The following is a 26183-nucleotide window of genomic DNA, read 5'->3' as shown; positions in this document are numbered from 1 at the left end:
ATGAGTATATTACAGTGCAGCTGGTGGCTTAGGGGCACCAGTGGGACTAGTAGCAGATGTGCACTAAAAAAAAACAAGTGCACAAAATTGTGGTATGTTTGGGGCAGGGATGACAAGATCTTGGGCACTATGAGGACCATGGTCCCTTTCCAGGAGGAGCTGTTCAGGATCCTGGAGGACTGTGCAGTCACTCCCCACCACACCATGCACTGCACACCTACAGGCCCAATGTAGAAGGACAATGGCACTGAAAATGACTATGGGATCCCCCCTCTCACCTGCTACCAGAATGCCATGGAGGAATACAAGGATGCCTACTTACTGGACCTGTTCCCCACCCAGACCTAGGATGCACAAGATGAAGAAGCGAAATGAGACCCTCATTGAGTAGACGGACATAGACAACCCACAACAGCCACGGGTAAATTTCAGTAGATCCAGGGGAAAGGGTAATTGATGAGATTAATTGGGGCTCAGGTTGGCATGTGGCTTGTGAGTGACCCATGGCTTGAGAGTGACTCCAGGTTCTGTGTGGCATCCAGCTCAGGGAAATGCCTACATGAGAGAATGGTAAATCAGTGCAGATTGTCCCCTGTCCCTGACATTTACCAGAAGAGAGGGGAGTAATGTGTTCTGTGCAATACAGAAAAGATGAGAATCAGTGGCACACCTCTGCTTGAACCACAGCAGTTGAGCATGGGCCAGTGGCCCAGTTAAGGCTTGATGGGCCAGTTAAGATGTTCAGTGGGTGGGCCAGTTAGCATTCACCCTACTTAGGGGTTGATTTGCATTAGTGTAAAGTGGCAAGTGGAACCCTAATGCACCCAACTCTGCCCCCAGACCTTCTTATCTAGCAATGGCAGCTCAAAGCCCAATTCCTCCCCCTCACAGCAAGCTATCCCATGCACAATAGGGTATTTATGTGGGTTTGGGGAGGAGGAGGGCACCTCCCCTGGTCCACAAATATCTGCTATTGCCAGTTGAATTTCACACACCAGTACCTGGAGAACAGGGCTCAGCAGAGCTCCCACTTACACAACCAAGGTCCAACCCTAGGACAGAATTTCAGGGCACCAACACATGGAAACATACAATCAAAGGCTTTTATTTAGGTTCATCTGAGTGCAAACAGAGAGGTTGAGGGGGTAAAGCCCTGAGAGGAAGGGGCATGTAGAATAGACTGTAACCCCAAACCACCTCACATCCCCACCACCCAGTGGCTAGTGGCAGTCTTTTGGGTCCCACACAGTAGCTGCCTCCATCACTCCAGGGATACCGAGCAAAGTGAAAGTCATCATCCTTCAGGATTCCAAGTCTGCCTCACAGCTTGGGGTTGTAGTGGCAGCAGGTTCAAAGCACTCTGACAAGGCATAAGATATAGTATTATTTTTCAGGGGACAGATTGCAGTGGGCAACAGAGGCTGTCTTATTTCTGGCCATGATTGATCACTGCTTTCAATGCTAGGAAGTCAGGCAGAGCTATGAAGCTGTAATGTAAGCAAAGGAAGGCTTCTGAAACCTCACACATCCAGCAGAATCACTAGCCTTCCCATGGAGTCATGGAAGGGAGTAGCTACAGATGACTTCAGGGCTGGTGCTGGCACAAAAGCTTGCAAAAGCAGGATGGCATCTCTTGCAGGGTCACCACCTGCAAACTCAAAAAGCTCCACTCTGCACTGCTGGGACACTCTTGCTAGGGAGATAAATCAGCCAGAGAAACAGTGTCCTGAGACAGGGACAGACAAGTTAGGGAGCCACCACTCACACCTCTTCCCCCCCCTCCCCCACCCACCATACTACGGTGAGATCCCCATCTGCATGTGGAAACCACTGGGCAGGGAGGAGGTGGGCAGAGGAGACTGTGGGTAGCTGAGAGTAGCGAGCTGGGACAGTGTTTGTCTATGCCATGATCCTATTTTCATCCTGCTTGCCCAAAGTGAAAGAGGAGAGCAAGATGCACCAACTTTTCCTCATACACCTTAAAAGTCTATAACAATTTCAAGGTCTGCTCTGCTATCAATGCCTCTGGGTCCAGAACATCTGCTAACTATAGGGACACACTGAAGGTTGCTTCTACTTTGTTCATGCCTTCAATTTTACTCTGGTCCAGGAGAGCTTAGGATGTTCTTGTGTTGATGAAGGGACACTCCCAATGAGATGACCTCCCATAGCTGAAAGTGCCAGTGGGATCAGATGTTGGGAGGAGTACATGGCATCCTCTACATGCCGTGTCAACACTACTGACAGCTGGCTTGTTGCCTATGAACTCTGGCAGGACTAGTCAGAGGAGCTGCTAAGAACTTAAGTAGACTTGCAGCTTGGGACTACCAATTCCTGAAACTGGTGAGGGGCTCAGAGAGGGTCCAGGAATTAGCCCTCCAGACACATGCATCCCTCTCATTGGTCACAGAGTCATACAGGTCTTTCCTGGACAGGGTGGCTACTGATGTGGAGGATTACGCCCATGCCAAACTATAAGGCTGTGGCCACTGGTAGCTGCCTACCCTCCCCAACCCAACCAGGGGCAAATGGCACCAGCCTCACATCAGCTCAGGCTACCACGGAGAGTGGCTATTTCCCTCCATCTTCCCTTCCACTCCCCTAACCTACTCTTCTCTGGCTAAGAACTGCTGCCAGGTGGTGAGTGGAAGCAAGCAGGAGTCTGGTTAGATGTGCTGCCCCGTACTCCAGACACCTTGACCAACCATTGCCTTGCACCCCCCCAGCATGGCTGGATGCTAAGCATGGAATGGAGGCGTAAGTGGCAGGTCTGCTGATCACCTCTTGTGGATCCCCAAATTGGATGAATCAAGACCTCATCTCCTCAAATATGGTACGTCACATACTTCATTCAAGGCCGTCATCAACGTTGTCTTCTAACATGGTCCAAAGTTGGTGTTCACCAACTTCCGAATGGCCAGGGCCATGCATCTCTTGGTGGACAAGGAACACTGAAGCCTAATGTCCTAGCACTGGACCAGGAAAGGCAGCTCAGCACAAAGTTCCATGGATGAGGGACCCTGGACCCGCAGGTTCCAAGCATGAACTGCTTCCACCAGCCCAAGCACACCAGTAGTGCACAACAGCAATGAGGTGGCATCCAGTGCAGTGCCCCAGCTTCTGCAGTATCATGTTGCGGCTACTGCAAGTGGTCCAGCATGATACCCATGGCAGCATCACGATCCCCACCAAAGCATCACCTTGCTGGGGCCAGGAGCTTGCACTGTCAAAGCATGGAGTGCCTGTGGATTACAGCGGCCTGGGAAAGGATTTGCTTGATTTCCACCACTCGTCAGCTACAGAAAGTCAGTGGAGATGCAATCCCATCTAGCTTTGAGGAGGGATTGGAATTTGTTTCCTCAGTGAGACAGTAGGCCAGTCGGCGCTTTTGTCTGTACTCAGTTGTTTTTGGCTGCTGTTGAAAACAGAAAAAAAAGCCTTACCGGCCCAGTATGTTGGAATGCCTGCTCACCAACCCTCTAGCAGCAGAGTGCAAGCTGTGCATATTAGGGTTCCTAGTAAACATCACCATGCATCTACTCAGAACATGCTGCAACTTGAAGGCTCCATGACATTGTGCTGATTTAACACATACCAAGTGTCTGTGTGACATGTCCTGAAAAGGGAAAAATATGCAGCAAGTAACTTCCTAAGTTTAAGAGGCACAGTGAAAAGACTAGACATTTTGGAACATGAAAAATGAAAATAAGCATTCTTCCCTACTCCACATGGAGGAAAATAAGTTTGTGGAAGCAACATAAAAGCCATTGGCAAGGAGCAGAAGGCAAAAATGATTTCCAGAAGACTCTCCCCGAGACTGTGGGAAAGCACAGTGGAAAACTTTTCCTGTTAATCATTTATTTAAAAAAATATTTCTAAAGGTACCCTGCTACTTTCTCTTCTCCAACCCTGCTAAGTAATCTGTACCCCATGTTTGACATTTCACCACTACAAAAACACCTATTACTTGAAATGCTTACAGGTTCCCCATAACCACTATATTTATGAAATTGCTGTTCAAAGCTGCTGTTGATATGAATTATTGGCCTGGCTGAATTAGTTAGTGATTTTGGAATTTTGTGGGGAAGGATTATTTTCCCTGATTCATAGATGGCTTTTGAAGTCAGAAGCCAGATAGTTTAAGTGGACTGACTACTAACAAGAACATGTTATGCATTTCCTTACTGTCTTGGAAAGACCACTTCTGGTTGCTCCCCAACCCCCAGTTTCCAACCAATAAGATACATGCAAGGAATACACAGAAAACCAAGGAAGAGTGGAAACATAACCAAATTTTAGTATGCTAAAGGCACTGAATTAGAGTGAATGTATCTGATGAAGCTTTTAGATTGGGGTAGAAAGATTTTTGCTCACCAGTTGCACTATCAGCATGTGCATATAGTGGAACTATATGGAATCTACATTAATTCCAGGGTACCACTGGTTTGTGATACAACACGTTATGCAAAACTACTGTATCATCACGTGATAACAGCCCGAGGAACAGTAACTGCCAAACTACAAATAAATAGTCAAATGTGACCTTTCATTTCTGTTTAGTTTTCATTTTTCCTCAAGGAAAAATGATTGCTGCCAAAAGCAAAAATGTTTAAGATGTCCATTTTTTCACATGAAAAGTGCTATGTGAAAATCCTTCCTCCTCAAATACGATCCACTTTTTTTTTTGTAATGGCACTCTAAAGAATGCATAATTCTTTCACTTGTGTCTTGTGGTGATACAAAGCCATACATTTGGCGTGTTTTGTGTAGCTCACAGGAAATGTCACTGTATGTATGCCCAGAAACCCTATTTGGAAAAGCTGACATTTGTTTGGCATTTACAAGCAACCAAGTACCAATCACTACTTAGTTCATGCTGAAGCAGAGACCACTTCGAAGGAAGACTTTCTACATGAACTGCAGGATTTGGCCTGATCAGTAGTAATAGTTGCGTTCTCCCACGCAGGGGTGTCAAAGATAAGGCCCACGGACTGGTTGTGTTATCTGGCTCATGCAGCTCCGGAAGGAGCCAGGAATTTGAAAGTGGGGACCGCAACTGAATTCCAGGATATGTAGTGCTATGGGGGGCACTTTTTGGCAATGATAGGGGAAACAACAGCTGAATTAATCCTCCTAGCTCCCCCAGCCAACACGGATTTGAAAACCTGCAGTAGAACACTATTGCTACTCAGCCTGCCACCAGAGGTGGTTTAGATCTAGCCTGGAGGCCAAGGTAGTTAGTACTTAGGTGTGCTGTTTCTAAACGTTAGAACAGGGCCAAGTATTTCCAAGAGGGAAATTTATCACTCAATTAACAAAGTAAAATTTGGAAATTGGAAAACAGTATTATACAGTCAGCCTAGTACCCTGGTACAGTTGAAGACTAAGAAAATTACATTAATCTCCCAGCTGCAGAATAATATAGACAATATAGCAGGAAATACCAAGTATTGCTCAAGAAGAGCTGATACCTAATGGGAAACTAAGCTCCAAAAAGGGGCTTGTCCAAAGACATGGACAAACACTTTTTTTTTTTTTTTTTTAAGTAAAGCAAACATATGCACAATCAACATGACCTAAATGGGTAAAAGGTGAAGGGATGAAGGACAATTCCTGACAGAAGAACACACATTCTTAACACAAGAACTAGTGAGTTTCAAGTGCCTTGATGGAACCCAGCTGCAGCGAGGACAGACCTTTAATCCATCTGTATCTGCATATGGTAGATGTCTTCTAAAATGCTATGGTTTCTGTCTGTGCCATTGTACAAAGGAAATTGAGAAATGAACTTGGAAGAGATGGAGATATGATCAGTGGATTCAGAACCACAGAAAATCCTGTACATCAAATATTCTAGTGTGGTTATGTTGATACTCTAAAACTTGGCCCTGATTTGGAGTATTTCATCATCTACTCATGGAGGATCCCTGCTCAAAACACATGCCTGCAGGTTTAGGACTTTCCCCTAAAAGTAAGTGAAAATTTGTTTAAGAGAAGAAGAAAGTAGTAAATATGTCACTTGAAGAAAAAAAAAAGTCAATCAAGGCACCCCATGGTTTGAATTAATTCATGCTCATTTGCAATTGAAACTGATTTCTGAATGAATTTAAAACTAGACAAATGACTGGATAAGAATTCATGCCATGTAGTATCACAGTTCTTAAATAGTAGTTATTTTGCTTGTATTTTAAACTTATTACCGATAAACATTTAATTGCTATATACATATTTATAGACTAACGGAGACAAAAAAAACGTTTTGTGAAACCTTACAAAAAGGCATACAACTATATATAAAGATGCATCTGCATTGCCAGTACCTATTTTTAAGTTATAATATTAGAAATACATTCACAAATTGTTAAATAAGAAGTGCTTCATATTCTATAAGAAGGCATAATTGACAAGAAACGTTAGAGGTGTCAAACTGCCCTGGGAACAAAGGCCATGGTAATACCTGAATATTTTACAGGTAGCAACTCAGGGCATGAACACTCACAGTAAAAAAGTTTTGCTACATTTGTATTGGTCCCAGCTTGCACTCAAGTAATTGTTACAACTGGCCAGTACCGTGCCTTGGGCAATGGCCCCACCAGGGCTGTATTAATGCGTAGGCAAACTAGGCACATGCCTAGGGCCCTAAGTGAAGAAGAGGCCCAGTTGTGCTTATTTTACATATTATAATTGAATGGAAAAAAGTAGGGGTTCACAAGTTTGTTTGCCCAGGGCCCACTAAAGGGTTAATCTGGCCCTGGGCCCCACACAGTATGGGAGCAGTAGCACAGGGACACTGCTGCCAGAAGGATCTCAGGTTTTTGCCATAGACATGGATATTGACCAGCCATTTAAATAATGATTTTTGGTAGAAATACAAGGTGACATCTCCAGCAGCGGCAGCCATGACCTCTGATGGCTGCTCCTGCACTGCAGAATGCTGCCGCTGCTATGCCCTCCACGCCCCAGATCCAAAGCAAGAGCCAGACAGGGGATGGGAGGATGAGGCACCCACCTACCTCCATTGTAGCACCAAACCCCTTTAAGGGCATGTGCCCCATTCACCCACCCATCTTTATGAAGCTAACAGCTACAGTGTGCTCCTGTGCTACAGCACCCTTTCCCTTCTCAAACTGCTGCAAGTGCACGTTTTTCCATGCCTTCAGCTTTCATAGTGGGCTGCTTATCTATAGATTTAATCAGCAGTATACTTTGCCTGTTTAAGAGTGATGAAAAGTGGCATTGCCTATTGATATCAATGAAAACTATGGATACTTGGCACCTCTGAATGGCAGTCCATTGCTAGACAATTTAGTGATGAATTCACATGCAGAGAAACTGTCCTACCTCACATGCATTAAATTCAGCAACTTTGCTTGCAGGATTGATAGTGTTGCCACCTTACAGAATTCCACTGAAACCAAAAGAACTTTATGCAGCCTTAAGTATACCCAGAGACATAACAGAATTTGGCCTGAATTTTGGTGGAACAATTAAATAAATCTGCTGAAAATATAGCCCTTTTCTGACTTTCAGATTACATTTAAAAGGAATAATTTGTACCAGGAATTATGGCTATGCATATTATAATGAAAGATAATTTGTTCGTACAAGTCATATATAACAAGGTTATCCTAGGTATACCCTATTGTCCTGATACGTGATGCATTTACATTGAGACCTATGGACACTTTCAACTGGCTAGGTTCAAATCAGTTTCAACAGTTTCCCTTGACCAATGTGCCTCTGATATTCAGTGGTTGTTGTTTCAGATAAAAAACAAAAGTAACCTGAAATCGATTTGAATTAACAGGAGTTTGAACCATTAATCTGAAAAAGGAAAAACTTCACAAGGTGACAAGAAACATGAGAGATTTTTAGCTAATAAAGGGAGCAATACAAATATCATATGCATCAGGATCTATCAGAGATCCCTTTGAGGTTAAACCAGGATTTAAGCAAGGCTGTATCATCACTCTAACACTTTTCTCAATACTCCTGGTCTTGATAATACATCTGACGACCAACAGGCTTCCAGCCCGAGTGGAGCTAAACTACCAAATGGATGGTAAACTGTTTAACCTCAACCAACTCTGAGCCAAAACCAAGACCACCCTGACCTCAATCACTGAGCTCCAGTACGCTGATGATGCTGTGACATGTGCTCCCTTGGAAGCAGACCTTCAAGCAATTATTGATGTCTTTACCAAGGCATACAAGAAAATGGGATTGATGCTTAACATTAATACTAAGGTTCTCCATCAACAAGCTCCTAATGAACAGTTCCCAGTTCTGGTAATCCAGATCCATGGTGAGATTGGAGAATGAGTATTTCTTGTATCTCGGAAGCCATCTCTCGCAGGATGTCGACATGGACAAAGGAATCCAACATCACCTCAAATGTGCAAGTGCAGCCTTTGGATGCTTAAAGAAATGGGTGCTGGAAGATCATGACATCAGATCCTAAACCAAGCTCATAGTTAATCAAGTAGTTGTGATCCACACCTTGCTGTATGGAGCCGAGACACAGACAACCTACAAGAGACATCTAAAGTTTTTGGAGAAGTACCATCAATACTGGCCACAGAAGATCCTCTAAATCCAGGGGAAAACTGATGCATCAATGTAAGCATCCTCCTGCAAGCAAACATCATGAGTACTAAGGCAATAATCATCTGACATCAACTTCGTTGAGCCAGCCATGTCATCCAGATGTCCAACTCCAAACTCCTGAAGCAAGTTTTGTTTTCCCAGTTCAGCCAAGGCATATGCTCAAGAGGAGGGCAGAAAAAGCACTTCAGGGATGTCCTCAAAGCCAACTTTAAAAAAATGCAACATTGATGTCAGCTTATGGGAGACTATCACCCAGAACAACACCAAACGGAGGAAGAGTCTGCTGGAGGGATTTCAGCACTTTAAAACCTCATGGCAACAACAGGAGATGGAAAAGCAGGAGCAGCAGAAACAGTGTGTTGTGGACCAAATCAAGAATCCAGTGCCACCCACCCCACATGGAAACACATGTCTGAGCTGCAGTAGAGTCTGTTGATCCCAGATAGGCCTCATCAGCTATGTTTGGACCCACAGATAAGATAATCATGGAAGACGATCATCCTCGACTGTGAGGCCTTGCTGAAGACATCATCAGGATTATATGGGTTTGTTTTAAAATTTGAATTAATTGGCACTTACAATTTTAGCTGCCAATGTTGGCAGTACATTAAATCAAAGGGAAGTGTGTCATTGATTAGGTAGCACTGGGTTTCCAACCAATAGGTAAATAATATCTAAAGCAAGGATGATCAGCCCTTGGCCCACAAGCCAGATCCAGCCCACAGCGCTGTGTCATCCAGCCTGCAGGGCTCCCCCCTGACCTGCGGAGAGCCTCATGGGCTATGGACCTATGTGCTGTTGATACAGAGCCTAGCTTCAGTGCATGGGCCAAAACAATGAGCACCAGTGATCTATAGGTATAGATAGATATGTTTAGATACGTCTAATCTTATTCCCTTAGGTGGAAACTGGATTGGGCCCCAATTTTGATGGCATGAGGCTGTAGTAAATCCATAAACACTAGGACTAATGCATCTGTTCATTTCATGTAATCTCTCTTCTTTGTTTTGTTTACATACTATACAAACCACTAATAACAAAGGTTAGAGAAACTGTAATGGAAAATGGAAAACAGGATCTTAAAATAGTACTGTACTGAAATTCTACAAATGATCTAGGGAAAAATTATAGTATGCCCATGTGAAAGTTATTAGTGAACTATACTTGAATCACCTGTCCTCATTTTCACTGGTAGATATTGATGCATTTAATTAATTTGCATAACAAAGTAAATTATCAGTTATAGCAAGATCTTTATGAATTCTGTAATTTATTCATGTATTTAAACCAATATAAATGATGATGCTTCATTAACATGCCAAACTAGTTTCACATTGAATCTAATAATTAAAGCTACAAAATTTTTTACTGTAATCCCCATACTCATGAGATGATATAGCCATAATTTTTTTAAGCATGCATGCTCATGCATTTATAAATGCAAAAAGAGATGGTCTTGGAAGTTTGTCCACTTGCTTTTTATATATGGGAATTGTGAAGAACAATATTAATATGATTAGCAAACCAGTTCTGATTATGGCATCCTTTATCATGGGGGGAGGGAAATAAATTGCTAACTTCTTAAAGCAAGGCAAGGATTCCTTATCTTATTGGATGAACTGGGTAGTAGACTTAGACAAGTTTTTGGACTCAAGACCTTCTTAGTCAGGTCTTGGCTAACTCTACTACCCACATGGTCGAATAAAAAGATATCATCCTAAGAAATCCTGGGGGATTGCCTCTAGCATAATTTCAGGATAGTCACTGCCATAATATCACTTTCATGCTACCATAGCTTTTATTTTGTATAATTACATTCAGAATTTCAATTCTTTTAAGACAGCACATGTGTATGTGCATGTGCACACATGTATGTTCATGCCATCTCGTGTCATCTCTCATGTCATCATGTATGTCCACATGGTGACAATCCAATAATTATATTAATCTACACACCCACTCTATTCAACAATTTCCTGGGGTTTATTCTAAAATTCCATCTTCTGCTTCAAACAACCAAGCTGTCAAGTGTTCTCCCCTTCCTAGAATTTATAGCAGTTCCAATGGATGAGTCATGCCTGATGTTAAAAGAAAACCCAACAACAACAACAAAACTTGCAGCCTTCAGGATGATAAATACCAATAGCTATTGTTGAATGTTGGGTCTCATGACTCCTCAGTGGAATCCAGACCTCAGTTTTAGCCTCAGAAAGTCCTAAGAGAACACATTCATACATTATGGAGGAAATCTGAGGAACCAGGTTTGAAGAGGAGCAAAGAAAAGGAATCTCCAAAGGTGAAGGATACCCCATAGGCTACAGAGCCCCAGGGCCATACAAATACTATTCAAAGAGAACTTGATGGGCCTACATAGCCATAGTTCCATCACAGCTTTATCAACAAAACATTGTCAGGAACCCTACATCTACACCTCTAGCCCCATGCACAACATGCAGCTTATGCAAGACTAGTCTAGGGTGTGCGCTACATGCAGTGAGCTGGGCCAGTCTGGGGCATGTGCTATACGTGACACCCACAGCCCTGTGTCATCATCCACAATCCCTCAATTCAAAGATGATTTGTACCATAGCTCATTCATGTCTTGAATCCAATCCTTGAGCTATGGATATATCTGCAGAAGTTACAAGTTTTTCTGCAGGAGAAAGTAGGGCTGCAGGTTGGGATTCTTCTCCTTTTCCTCCCTCCACTCTCTCCTCTGCTTCTGCAGCAAGATGCTTTACCTTGAAATGAGCTGCCACTTGGTTGAGTTTACAACACTATTGGAGTCTGCTGGCAGGCAGTTCCTCCCAACTCTTGACATTAACATCCATTTTCTTGAGGTATGCCTTCAATGTGTCCTTGTAGCATCTCCTCTGGCCACTGTGATCTCCACTGATCTCTGGCTGTTACAGAAGTGCTGGGAATACAACACTTTCATTGGGAGTCAAGTGTCAGGCATTCACACACAGTGTCTGGTCCAGCAGAGTTGGTGCTTGAGGATCATTGACTCAATGCTGGTAAAACTGGCTTCAGCAAGGATGCTGATGTTTGAGCAGCTACCTTCCCATTTGATGCAGAGGATTTTCTGAAGGCACTGTTGGTGGTACCTCTCCAGGCTCTTGAGGTAACAATAGTAGCTTACCCACATTTCACATCCATAGAGGAGAGTGGGGATGATGCACTACAGAGCTGCATCTTGATATCATAGGCAACAGGTCGGGGATGAACGTGCCCCCAGGATGGGGCCAGTACCCCCACAATGGCTGACACTGATGCTGTTGGTAGGGCTGGTGCCTCTCCCCCCTCCTCCCAACAGGGTCAGAAGCGTCTGCGGGTGCCCCCACAGATTCAGGAGACACTAGTCACCCATGCTTAATATCTTTCCAGAGACTGATATGACTAAAGACTAGGGTTACCATATGACCGAGTTTTCCCCAGACATGTCCGCTTTTGAGTTCTCCCATCTCTGTTCGGGTTTTTTTCTGTTGTTGTTTTTGGTTTGTTTGTTGTTTTTTTATTTAATATCAGCAAGTGTCCAGGATTTGGCCCTGTCTCTGCTTTCCCACCCTCCCCATGTGTGCCAGCTGCCAGCAAGATGCTTGCTTTTGCCACTTGACTCAGACAGTGGCTGCTTGCCCTGTCTACCTCCAGCCCTTCCCCTCCCTCCCAGCTGCGGGGAGCAGAGGGCCCCACTGCACTAGCCCCACGGTGGGGAGAGGACACATGACAACAGACCAGGCTGTGACAGGTGTGCTCAGCAATTGCCCACTGGGACTTTGTTGTGGTGACTGCTGGGACTCCTCTTCCACCTCCTCCTCCACTTGGGATCACTGTGGCCATGGCAGGAAAGGAGGTGGCTGCTGCAGCTCTTGCCTGGTGCTGAGCTGGGACCTTGTGGACATTGATACTGTGCACCCGCCAGGCTGGGCTGGGCCAGGCCACAGAGAGGAGTGTCACAACCCAATTAAGCAGTGCCCATGCCACAAGCAAGAGATACCAGTTAAAGCATTTTCATTCTGCACTAGGTTAACTAAGGGTTAACAAAATGATAGTAACAGCCTTCTTTGCTGTACATGCCAAAAAGAGATTTATAGCTGTGCCACTAACAGAAATGAAACTTTTGCCTTCTGTGCTTTACATAAATCATTATAACTGATCAGAGTAATACAGGGAGTAGCCCTAAAATAACACCCTAGCGAAAACCGCTATATAATTGGAGATTCTAATTAAATTTATGACGTGGCGAAAAGCAATTGGCTATTACACAAATAAAACCCGCCTGCATTTCCGCAAAGTCGGAGACCTCCGCGCACACCTTGGAGACCTCTGATCACATGTATCAGAGTAATTTGACAATCTGATCAATTGCCAAAGTCACCCCGTCTTCGACCCAAATTTAGACGTAAATCAACGACTGCCGGCCCGACCATTTCTGCCCAAACACTTCTGCTGACCGACCTAAGGAACTCTAAGCTGTAACTAACCAAGTATCTCTGACCTCCATCGCACGTCACTATCTGGGCGATGTAAGTAAACAATCTCCTATAACCAACACGCGTCAGTGCCTGGTTAATTTCACGCCATCCATCACTACCCGCCTGCTGAGGCGATAGTTTAACTGCCCGGGTGGGAGTCAGTGAGAGCTGCTGGCCGGCTGCCCTGAGTCCCGACAAGGAGAGGAGGGAGCTGCACCAGGAAAGTTTGAGGTGGGCACCCAGCAGCGTGGGGCCCTGGGCAGGGTGGGGGGAGCCCAGGTGCCCACTCCAGCAGTTGCATGGAGTTGCAGGAGCCGCTGAACTGTGCTGTTTGCACCTCAGCTCTGCGGGAGGCTGGAGCCTTGCAACAACAGCGCTCAGGCTGAGGCAGGGGCATGGGGGCGGTGCTATGACACACTGGTGCCAGTGGGGGCCGAATGCAGCCATGGCCCCTCAGCACCTGGGTGTGCTGAATGGGGAGAATAGAAGGGGGGGGGGGGGGGCGGCACTCCCTGCTCCCCCTCCCGTTTCCTTTCTCTAGCCCTCTTGCCAGCCCCGTTTTTATTTCCTTTTTGAAACTTGCCCAAGACTAGGCCTCATGCCATGCTACTCCTCCATCTCAAGCTGCCTTCTTTCTCAGACCTCCTGCCCAGCAGACAGGGTTGCAGGGTGTCCAGGCAAGTGATTCTCTACTAGATGCAGGAGCAGCAGCAGCAGCACCATGAAAGGCCTTGAGAGCCTTTCAAGGGTACCACGAGAGACAGAGAGAGAGAACCAAAGTTTGGCAGGCTTCTGCCAAAAGATCCAACACAGTCGGAAGGTTTTCCTCAGTGTGCACAAGGATGGCAGTCATCAGTGTATTGAAGGTCAATGATGGTTGTTTTGAATACTTTTGCCTTCAAGCAAAAACATCCTAGACTGAAGAGCCCTCCATCTACTTAGTATTCAGTGCCAAATCCAGAAGGAAGATTGTCTTTAATGAGATTCCAGAATGACTGTCAAAAAAATTGACAGATTTGGAGGGATGATGCATCCCTTGCTTGACCCCAATTCAGATGACAAATGGATCCATCTCCAATCTGCTACAAAGCAGAGTCACAGACAGCGGGTTATGAAGAAGCCTCAGAACACCGATGTACTTTTCAGGATATCCAAATGTGGCCAATACTTTTCGCAAGCCTTCTACCCAGTCAGCCCTGCGCACTGGCTCCGGCATGCAGGGCTGATCTATGAGCCTGATCTGGACTGGTCTCATTTGCTGTGTAGCATTCATGCTAGACCTGCTCTGCATGCTGGGTCTAGCATGGGCCAGTAGTCTGACATACCCTGGATGCAGCATGCTAGACCCAGTTTAGTGCAGGCACTGCATGCAGCACATGACCCAGGCTGGCACCATGCTATGTGCAGTCCATGGCAGACAGGCTCTTTCGTCACATGCAGCACCAAAGCCAGCACATGATGCATGCAATGCATGGGCTGTATCTTTGACACCCCTGACAGTGGATAAGCTTTTCACCAATGTCTCTTTTTCAATAAAAATGAAGGTTTGCAAGGACTGATTCTCTCAGCAGGCAAGTATTTTTGCCAAAGTTACACAAAAATCAAACAGCATGGAATAATTCTTAGTTAATATTCACTATAATCTTCTATTTTTAATTAACTTGTTTTTACAGGACTGCAAGAATTTCAGAAGAGGGAATTTCGAGTAATCCCAGCAAAAAGCGTCTTTCCCCGAGGTAGACTACCACATCCCTTTAAGAACAGTGCCAGACCTGAAAATCCACAATGCTGATGTTGCAAACATAAGCATCATTTAGAGAGGTACTGGCACACCTATAAGCCAGGCACATTGTGTGCTGCTGTGGGATTGTGGTTGTCTCCATGGAACCTTCTTCCCCTGCCATTTGACTAAGTGGCAGAGTGATGCAAGACAGATAGTGGAACATACTCATGTCTGTACAATTTGCTTCCAAAATATTTTTGAAGTTTCAGGAGCTCTGAACCTCAGAAATCCATCTTCAAGGCTACCTATGTGGTTTGAAAATCTTTGGCTCTACTCTCAGAATGGCTGAATCAGTGTGTAGCAACTGTTGATAAATTCCTACATTCAAGTGAAAAAACTGAAGGGATCTATTCTTTCACACATGTGCTAGGGAGTTACTGGACCCCATGCAACTCTCAGTTAGTCACTTAATTCCTGTTTCCACTAACTCCTCCACATACTAATAGAAGTCTGCATCTCTAAATTTAGAACAGAACTATGCTGAAGTGGAAACACCCACCATTGCCTTGTAAAAAAAAAAAAAAAAAGAGAGAGTTGAATACAAATGTGTTTAATATGTGGCAGTGTTCTGCATCTCTTTTGAGGTAGTTTCTAAATTCTTGGCTATTTTGTAGCCTGTTCATACATTTGTAATGGAGTCTTTCCAGAAAGTAGAATTAAGGAAGGAAACACAGTAACCAGGTAACATTTTACAATGTTTATTTTGCTGAATAGAACAAAGATACTTCTTCCCCAACAGTAAAAAACACTGAAGGACTTGCTTCAAACTTGGTTGACTAGGTGTCAAGAGCTATATTTGGATAAGAAAGTTTTATATGCACCCAATGTCAATTGACTATAGTATCACTTTCCCAAAAGCTTGTAGCCTGATCTTGGGATATACAAAGAATTTACAGACCTAAAAAAGTTATGTGAGGGAGAAACACGAGAAGCAGGAACCTACCAGCAAGCTGGTCTTTACTCTGGAGAATATACACCAAGGAGACAGAAATGAAGTGAAAAAAAAAATTTCCATATGGTCACCCCAGCAGAATCACATACCTGCAAATCCCTAAACCTCTGAATCTGGTAACAAGTAATAAAAGGAACAAAATATACAATGTATTCCTTTGCTTCAAATTGAAGTTTAGCCATCTTCAGATGTCCCACCGAATTCTTTAGAGTTAGTTCCTGAAGACCCCTAAAGAGATGGCAATCCATCGAAACTATTGCTGGTGGAATAAAACAAAAATGTCACTTGCAGACAGTCCAAAGTAGTTACTTGTGTCGCTAAAATGCTCCTTCAAATGGATGTTTAAACAAATTTAAATCCGATGCTCACATTAATAGCACTTAGAGGATCCTTACACTATTTCCTACTCAGGCAAACTCCCATTAATTCATGAGAGCACTCAAAATAAATTAAATTTGGCCTATGCTACTCCTTATGCTAAACCAAATTATTAAGCTAGAAACAAATTTTAAACCATTAGGTAACTTAAGTGGCAGAGCTTGCTGTGAACATGAACACCACCCAAAATTTCCCATTCCAAAAGTGGGAGACATGCAAATATGAATATTTCAATTTTTCTTTTCCCTTCTAGGATGAAAAAATCTTGAATTTTCTGTCTTAGTTTTCATGGAACAAGAAGGCTTTCCCCCCCTCATCTAATAACTACACCCTGGCCTACTAAACAAGCCATTCTCTAAAATTATACACACTAGATGAATAAACACACAAACGTCCATTTACTAGTTCTTCCCATCAGACTTCTCCCTCACTAGGTAAGTTTGTGAGAAGCAGTAATACAACTCTAACTGTTGAGTTTCATTAGCCACTTCAACTTATTTAGCCAGCAAGTTTTGACTTACAATTGTTTAATTGTCCCATATCTAGTTTATTACCCTCAGCAGTTTATTGTCTAGTCCCGATCCCACAGCTATTGAAGTCAATGAAAGCATTAATCCTTCCATGCAATTTATTACCTTTTTATTAGTCTGTTTGCTATACTGTGGGGTGCTATTAGAGCAACTCGTATGCTGCCTCTTGTGTAAAATGGATGCAAGGCCAACATCTGCACATTGCACCTTTAAGACCAAAAGGTGCAGACTGACTGAAGTACATTAGGCATGATCATTTTACAGGTTGAATACTTTGTCTTCTAGATATGAAAGAACCTGTTGACTCAAGCATGCTATGCAAGGCTACTGCATCAAAAACTATGAGGGATTTTGCTGTTGGCCCCTGGGGTTGTCCTAAAGGCTAGAGACAGGAATGACAGAGTTCAGGTCTTCCACCCTAACCCTGCTTCTGCTTTCTAGGACTAAGTGGAGTGGTGTAGATCATGGATATACACCAGGACAGAAAGCACCATTTGGCTTCTAGTAGACGGTGCTTGAGGGCATGATGAAACATGCAACTTTGTTTTAGATTCTTTTTTTTGCTTAACATTTGTCAGGCTCAAAACAATAAAAAGCCAAAAGTAAGTGCTAAGATTTCTATTGGAAACAGCATTACTCCATTCCTCCTATTTCAGATGAAGCAGGAAAAAAAATATGCAGCAATGTTGGAAGCATAGCTAACCAAGTGCCCAGCTGGTATGGCAATAGGCACTCTATAGTGAAAAAAGAAATGTGGACAATAAAACCCCCCAGTAAGTTCTACTGTAAAAGTCATTTGAAAGCAGTGGACCAAAAGGCTCTCTACTGGATCCATTATGTACAATGAACAGAGCTGAACAGCCATTTTAGTCAGATCTACACTGGTGCCTGGTTAGTCCATGTACATCTGGATGATAAAAACAGGGTATAGTTCAATACACTATTGTCAAGGAAAATAAAGTTTCCCAGGGGGATTTCAAAAGGTCCTTCCTTAGGAGTCTGCTGAATTTAAAAAGACAAAAACAGATTTCCTCACAGTCAGAATGCATGTTATAAATACTGAGAATTGGTTTATAACATTGAAGGTGACCTACCTGTATATTTACAATTAGTGTTTAATACTCTTTAAGCAAGCTTCAGACCTTACTTAATAGGTTCAAATTAGAGGCCTGTTTTCCACTGCCTCATTGCTTCTTGTGAAACATGGATTTAAACGATTCTCCAACATAAGAGATTATATATTTACGTAGGTTTACTGGTCAAGTACCTACCTTTCTCAAATGTAGATATGTTAACATTTTGTTTAAGAACAAGTATTAAGACTATCAGTACACAAGTTCATGTGTTGTTTAAGAACTGTATGTTTTGATGGTTATGAATGATTTTTTTTTCAAACAAAGCTAGATGAAGAAAGACTTGTATATGCTAGAATGTAGGTACACACATGAACACTACACCTGGAGCGCTGCCATGCAAGTAATAGGAAAAAAAAATAATTTGTTCAAAGTCATTATGGATATTTGGGCAATTATATACAATAGACTGGCAATCGGGAATTAGTACAGTTATACTCTTGTCAGTGGAGATGCAACCTGGAATATCTACTCTATTATTTGAGAGGAAAGATGCCTTTGAAAGACTCTTGGACAATATAGACAGCCATTTTGCCTACTAATGGACAGAAGCAGAAGTCTTGAATTACTTTGTGTCCAGCCAATATCTATTAGGATTACTGGCCCCACTGCTCTTCAAGTTTTATCCAGATCCTTTCTAATGAGTTTTGATTGGCAGCCCACTGAATCTGGAATACAATCCTATTAGTGTGCCATGCACAGGAATAGGTGACTATGCCAGAGAATCAATTTATTCAACAAGTAAGAGGATTAAGGCCCAGAATATTTGTGAATGATCACATGTCAGTCATGCACATCTTCTATGCCAGCCCTTGGGACTCCAGCACAGGGCTGTTAATAACTCTGAATGCATGTTGCAGAGCTACATAAAGAATCTAGATTAATGTCTCAGGGAAGCAGAAAAGACAATTATTAATGAGGCCTACATCCCCATTAACTCTCCATGGGAGGCACTTAATCTGGGGGAGGGGGTGCAGGAGGGAGGGTGTTATATAGCCCGGCTGAGTTTCCTTCTGAATAGCACAGTTGGGTGCAGAAACCAGAGCTCTGACCTTCCTCAGGCTTCTCTGGATAATTTCCAGACAGTAAGAACTTTAGAAATAGTTTGCCTTGTGAATTAAAGACTAGCTGCCTCTAAAATCTTCAAACCAGACAAATTATGTAACACTAGGACCACCATAAAAAACAGATGCAAAAAATAATAAATAAAATAAAATAAAATAAAATGTTTTGCTGTGAGTGATCTATGGAGAGGGAGTAGCTGAGAAGAAAAAAAACCCCACAGAACATTTTGTATTGTAAACTGGAGGTTTTTTGGAGTGAAAGCTGTTTTAAAAGACTGATCCCGACAGTCATTTTCTCAGAGGACTGAGAAAATTTGCTTTCTATAAAAACAAACAGAAATGAACAAGTAACACATTTTTACACAGTCCATATTTGCCAGAACACAGAAGAAACAGCTTTAATTTTCTTAGGGCTGAAAGGATAAGTAATAAATTGGCACTAAGTAATAAAGGATAAGTAATAAATTCTGCTTAGACATTTGCATTGACAAATAGTACCTACCACAAGCACTATAACTTGTTGCCAGCTCTGGCTTATGCTGGCCTTATAACTTCTTCCACACCCCTTGCCACAGAGAATAGCCAACCTTTTAAAAAGTATTCTCTAATGCGTTTAGAAGCTAGCATACTGTCCGGTACAGCACAACACTATCAGTTCCAAAAAGGACTTGCAAAGTCCCCTCGTTAGATTTCAAATCATCTAAAAGGACCATTAATCATAGTTTGAAACATTAATTTATTTAAAAAGTAGCTATTTCCAATTATAAAAGCCAACCTTAATGAAAAATATTTTGTTTCAGGAGCCTGGACAACGTTTAGATTAGATAAACAACCATATACCATTTGCTGATTAACACGGGGTACAATCCTGTGAGGTACTGGGTACCTTTTCTAAAGCACCTTCTGCTCTAACTGAACTTTATCAGCACATAAAAATTTGATCCTAGAGGGTTCATTTCATGCAAGACAGTTCACTTCTATAGGTCTAGATTCAAAGCTAAGAGTATCTATGATAATTTGGTCTTTCAGAATAATCCTCATCGAGACTTCTCCAAATAACTGTCTATATTTTTCAAACTGGTTGACAATAGATAAACTGTTCAAAAGACCTTTTAGACTCAAGGCACCCCTCAGAAAATCCCAGCTTTTAGTTTCAGTGTAACAACAGAAAAATGCTAGAGCACTTCTTCTTTTGCAAAGACCTCAGAAAGACCACAACAGGTCAGATAGTTTTTTGACATTGTGGATTCCTCTTTGATGTCTCTGGGTTTAATCTTGTCAATTGTTTGCATACCTAATGGTGCTAACATTACATGGCAACCTGTGGCACCCTTGAAAGGTTCTTAAGGTACCCCTGGTTGAGAATCACTGCATTACGGGTTACAGATACAGGTAAATTTAATGGTATGTGGGGAAGCCATACTCTGCCTGGCTCAGGATGCTGCCATTTATCTCCCTGCTTCATAAAGAAAGATACTTTTACAGGCGACAGAACAGAACAACATAGAAAGTGACAAAATGGAATTAATAAAAACAACCGTTTAAAAGATGTGGTCAAAGATATTCAGAAAGCTACAGACACAAAAGCTATGAAATTTAATTTTGTCCTGAATTCATTAGGTGAGGTCATGAGTACAGAGTACTCTGTTACCCTGGAGTATCAGCATCATACAGTGAAAACTTTATATTTATTCCCTTCTACCACATGCAACAAAAAAAAATGTTGAAAACCTGGAGTAAAATGAAGGGAAGAGCAGAAAGAGGCAGCTACCTGGCAGCATCTACCCGTTGCCAACCCCTCCTCAGCAGAAGATGCCGATTTTATGCTGAAGCTCAGAGCTTCAGAAATATTCTCTAAATATTTAAGGAATGTCTGGGAGTTGTGGTAAACCAGACTGATACAGCACAGAAGGGAGGGCAGCAATAGTATTAGCAAAACAGGGCCAGAGAAAATAGTAAGCCACAGAGGAATACCTAGGACTTGATCAAGCATCTGCCCTGTAGTAGATTAAGGATATCTTGTTTTAGGAGATGTGTCCATGTCACACCACTGCCAGTAGCTATGGGTGGATTATGGGGTGCAGTTCAACCCCTCCTTCCCACAGTGCGGCACGTGCATAGTGAGTTCTCTAAACTCACCAGGTTCAGTGCAGCATCTGGCCAATGGTGCTACCTTGATAGCACCAGTGAGCTCCCCTGCCCAATCTGCCTGCCTACTGCATTTGGCTGCAGAGCAAAAAGGGGCAGGGAGGGGAACAGGACAGAGAAGCAGCAGCAGTAGCATTCACCTTCAGGTTCTGGAGCCACACTGACCAACCAGCAAGATCAGAGAGCTCCATGAACACATGTTCCACAGCCAAAGGGATGCATGTACCTGCACTGCCCTTCCCTCTCTCCCCCTTTCTAGATCTACCCATTTTAGTAACAAGAGGGTGATTTGCTGGATTATCAACTTTGAACAATATCGGATGAAAATTTTCTCTGAGAGCAGACCCATGGGGTCTGTCCTGGGTCCACTACTGTTCAACATCTTCACTAATGGATTTCAGTGATGGGATGGAGTGCACGTTTAGCAAATTTGCAGATTATACCAAATTGGGTGCAGTAGCAGACACTCTGGAAAGCAGAGGGAGGATCCAGAATGACTGAAAAAGCATTGTCCACAATCAAACAGATGAGATTCAACAAGAACAAGTGCTGGGACAGAATAACTGCATGCACAAATACAGGCTGAGGAATGACTATCTAGGCTGCAGTACTGCAGAGAAGGACTTGGGGGTTATAGAGGAAGACAAGCTTAATAAGCCAGTAGTGTGCTCTTGTTGCAAAAACAAAACAAAAAACCAACAGCATACTGTGCCGTATTAACAGAAGTCACTTGCAAATCAAGGAAAGTGATTTTTCTATTCTATTCAGCAATGGTGAGTCCTCACCTGGAGTACTGTATCCAGTTTTGTGCCCCACACTTCAAGAAGGATGAGGACAGATTGGAAAGAGTCCAGCACAAAGCAAGAGAAATTATTAGGGCCCTGGGAAGCAGGACTTATGAAGACAGGATTAAAGACCTAGGGCTATTTAGTCTAGGAAAGAAAAGACTGATGGGTGATTTGATAATAAGAACTGCATAGCTAAATGAATCTTCCACAAGGAAATCCAGACATGAAGTAGATGGTTACTAGTTTGCCTTGTGGACTGAGTAGTAATAAGTTTACTTGATACTATAAATATGTTGACAGTCCCTGCCTTGAAGAGCTCATCTGTGTCAGCATTCATCTGAAAGGCTGATCATAATTGAGGGGATATACAAATCTGTAGCAGTCAGTTAAATTTGGCAAGAGATAAGTGTCTTGAGGAGGATTTGATGGTCTTGTGATTAAGGAGGAACTAGACAGGGATTTGAAAGATTCAAGTTCTATTTCTGGATCTACATATCCCCTTTTGCAGATAAGGAGCTGGGGTCAACTGGTTTGGGATATACCACTACACTGCCTCAGGAATGCTGCGAATAAGTGCATGAAAAGGTTGTGATATAGTCAGCTACTAAGAAAACACAGCCCAGCAAATAAAGCTGTAGAAAAGGTTTTGGTGGTGACAGCACTGGAGTGGGACCTTACAAATCTAGGTTCAGTTCCTGGTTTTGCTGCTGACTCCTGGCCTTAAAATGAGAAAGAGTATAGGTCCAGATGTGAAAACTACTGAGGCAGAATTTAGGCACCCAAATACAAGAATACAAATCACAGCCTACCTCACCACATATCTGATCAGATTTGGGAGTCCACGCATGCTTATGTACTGCTATTCCCCCTGGCCAAAAACACTGCCCTCTTGGCATAGTGGGTACCAAGGCATTCATTTTCCCATTTGAGTAGTAACTAGCATCTGTGCACCTAAGTCTCCCAAACAATTTGAATCTCATAGGTGCATGCAAACCATGGGCCATTCAGCCAACAACAGCAAGTTGAGCAGAGACCACAGCAGACAGCCATTTTCATTTGTTATTTTTATACTACACTCATGAGAAGATCACTTGCCCAGGAAGGAGGGGACTAATTCTAGGTTTTGAACAACATTTCTCACTTCCCAGGAGAGTACCCCAAGCAAGAGGGAGCATAGCTCTGTAGCCCAATGAGGAGCACTGCACCTGGAGAGAAGAGTCCCAGGTTCTGGTTCCTGCTCCCAGAACTATTTAGGCATTTTGCATTGAACACTCTTTACATGAAACAGCCCTGGTTCTCAAAGTAAATCAGCCCAGGTGGACTGCTGCCCAGAATGTGGCTATAGTTCTTCTGGTACCTCAGCTAGTTCACAAAGCCATGTAAAACCTACCCCAAGCTACCCAAATCCTCACACTGGCTCTAATACTCTTATTCCACATGAAGGGGAGTATTTTCAAGGAAAAAGTGTCTAACACTGCCTCCTTAAGAGGCCCTTATAAGCCCTGGTATAGGAGATGTATGGGGGTGGAAATGCACCAAACTGCAAAGATTCAAGCAGCCCAGAAGCCTGCTTAACAGTCTAGGAAGACTGCCCCCACACTATTTATATATTATCCTGGGGACTCTTTCAGTTCCTGAAATGGTGAGGCAGAAGGGTGGAATAAAGCCAATATAGCTTATTCATCCCCAAACTGATGCCCCCTCTCCATGTTACAGGTATGTAATTAATTGGTTAATTGTACAATTACCTTGACCAGCCGCATGTGCAAAGTACTTATCACACAATAAAAAGCTCCAACCAGCTATAAAGTTACACCTAAAAAATGTGCTTGGACTTGATAGCCAATTGCCATCTGGCTGTAATTTGCATGTGTAGCAGGTTCCCCTTTGGCTGGGAGCCCCCTCAACTGTGAGCTTCCCAGCTGCACCTTGCCCAGCCAGGGCTGCAAGTCCCACAACTGCCATGAATGTGTGGCATGGCAGGAGGAATGACTGTGCAAATCACATTAGATCCCATCACACCTTTACCTTCACTTGTAGAGAGGGCCCTACATTAAGCATCTACCCTACACTGATTAGAAAAAAAGAAAAGATAATCTTCAATTTCACTAAATTAAGAGATCCATTGTATGTGTTATATTTCAACAAATAAATCAAACCTTTTCCATTTAACAGAGCTATTAAATAGCTGGGCAACCACTGTCAGTCACAGTCTGTAGCAGAGGGCTTTCCACCCAAACCTGTTTCTCACCCACCCCCTTCTCTATGACCAATTACCAGCATTAACACTGGTGTTAGACTCTCCGGGTATCAAGTTTTCTTTTTTTGGTCAAAATCTTCAGGCAGAGCATAGAACCAAGTGAAGGAATCTATTTAAAAAGCATGATAAGACTCTCTCATCAGAAGTACTACCATCCCTCTAGCAACAGGATGGCATAATGCATTTATTTCCTTTTTTAGTAACTTGGGACATCATTTTGTTGGACCCTTGCAGACTAGAGTTTGCCTGATGTCCCCCCAGGCTTATGTTTTAAAAGCATCTGTCTGCTTATTGACTTTGTCTAGCTTTGGGAAACAAAAACAACTAACAGTTTTCTGAAAATACTTCCTAAACCTTTGAAAAGAAAACAGTGCTTAAATTAATCTGTCCCATAAAAGTAAAACCATTCTAAAGGAGACTTTTAAGCAATAGGCTTTATTCAGTTGGTTAATGAAGCTGAATAAAGGTCCTACTTTAAGACTCTATTCAGGATGCAAAAAATATTGGGCATTCAGAGATCACCTCCTTTTATCTCTCTTGAAGATATCAATTAGTGAAGATATTTCATTGCCTAAGATTCCTAAACACAGAGAAATGGCAATACATAATATAGAGAAGGAGGAACTAGCTATACTACTGATCCATCTTAATAGCTTTAAATGTATATGCCACAGAAACATTTTTGCTGTAGTCAGAACTTTAAAAAAAACAAAAACAAAACCTCATTACCTCATCTCTTACATTGCCATTCCCATTGATTTCAGTGACAGTGGTTACTTAGCAATCTGAAATCCAGACCTTGTAAGCTGTTTATTATAGGCAGTCAATGTTAGAAAATAATGTCACCTGAGATTTGGGTCCACCTTTGCTCATACAGCACCATCTATCCATATATTACTAGATAAAATGGAAGCACATCTTGGATATAAAGCAGTCCAAAATGGTTGCAAATTTTATACAATACTCCAAAACATACATAGAATTTCCATACATGGACCTTGTGCATCTAAAATAAGTTTGCCCAGGGCTCAAAAAAAAAGTTACTGAGACTGTTCCTTATTTTTAAATAATGAAAAAGCTTGGAGCCATCTGCATTCACTGTTTTTACCCCCTTTTGCTGAGGGTCAGCATCGAGTCATCAGGTCACTTACCCTTTCTTAGACACTATTTGAAGGGGTATGTAGCAGAGCTTTTTAAAAATTGCTGAGAGATTTTGATTGAAAGTGCGTTTCCTACAAAAACAGAAGTTCCCTCAGGAAAATCCACTGGAAGTAATCTGAACAAAATATTTTTATATTCAGATAAGTTAAAATCCATCAGTTTTTGTTTAACAATAAGTTAAAATATTTCATTAGGGTTTAACATCAGCTACCTTGCATTAATTCTCAGGTGCCACAGTGCTTCTTGCGAACTGTATTATTTATAGCATGTGCCCCCAATTCTCCTCAATAGGATAGATACATCCCACATCTCTCATGACCCCCTTTACAGTAAAAGTTAGTCACAGAAAACCCATAATCAGGTTACCATGAGAGATGGAATCAAGAGGAGTGGAGCCAGTAAAGAATGGAGGGGTATCGAGTGTCTCAGCAGTAACTTCCATAAAATGCCACGGGTTGTTCTTTCAGTTCTTGTCCCTCTCCCCACACAACCATGATATGCAGTTGATATAAAGGTGACAGTTATAAACAGTATAAGAGTTGCGTCCTCTCCAGTCAATAGAACTATACTTGTTTTGTGTCCAATGTAATCCATTTACTAGTTCTCCGGTTCTTGGTCAAGTCAGGGAACAGAGGCTAGGTAAGACATGAAATGTTCTTGGTCAAGTCAGGGAACAGAGGCTAGGGAAGACATTAAAAATTAATTCTTTGTAGTATAACACTTAGCAGAACTTCCCATCCTACTTTATATTTTTCAACCCATCATGAGATCTACACCTAGGGAACAAACAACTCCTTACCATTTTCCTCCCATGCATTGTCACTTTTGGATAAGATACAGGCAAATCTCCAATCTGTGTATAGTTGAGGTAGTGGACTTCATGCATTTAGACTCCACAAATGAC

The 26183-nt window shown here is 42.6% G+C and overlaps 1 long non-coding RNA gene across 1 annotated transcript; it reads right to left on the bottom strand.

Moving 5' to 3' along the window:
- Positions 1-1108: 1108 nt before the first annotated feature.
- On the bottom strand, positions 1109-26183 carry LOC112550182. Its single transcript, XR_003093863.1, has 4 exons — positions 26079-26183; positions 25646-25914; positions 2782-3616; positions 1109-1360 (listed from the first exon to the last, which is right to left on the bottom strand). It is a non-coding gene; the product is annotated as an uncharacterized LOC112550182 (long non-coding RNA).

This window comes from Alligator sinensis, unplaced genomic scaffold, assembly GCF_000455745.1.
Source record: "Alligator sinensis unplaced genomic scaffold, ASM45574v1 scaffold377_1, whole genome shotgun sequence".
Taxonomy (NCBI): domain Eukaryota; kingdom Metazoa; phylum Chordata; order Crocodylia; family Alligatoridae; genus Alligator; species Alligator sinensis.
This window is presented reverse-complemented; position numbering and strand designations above follow the sequence as displayed.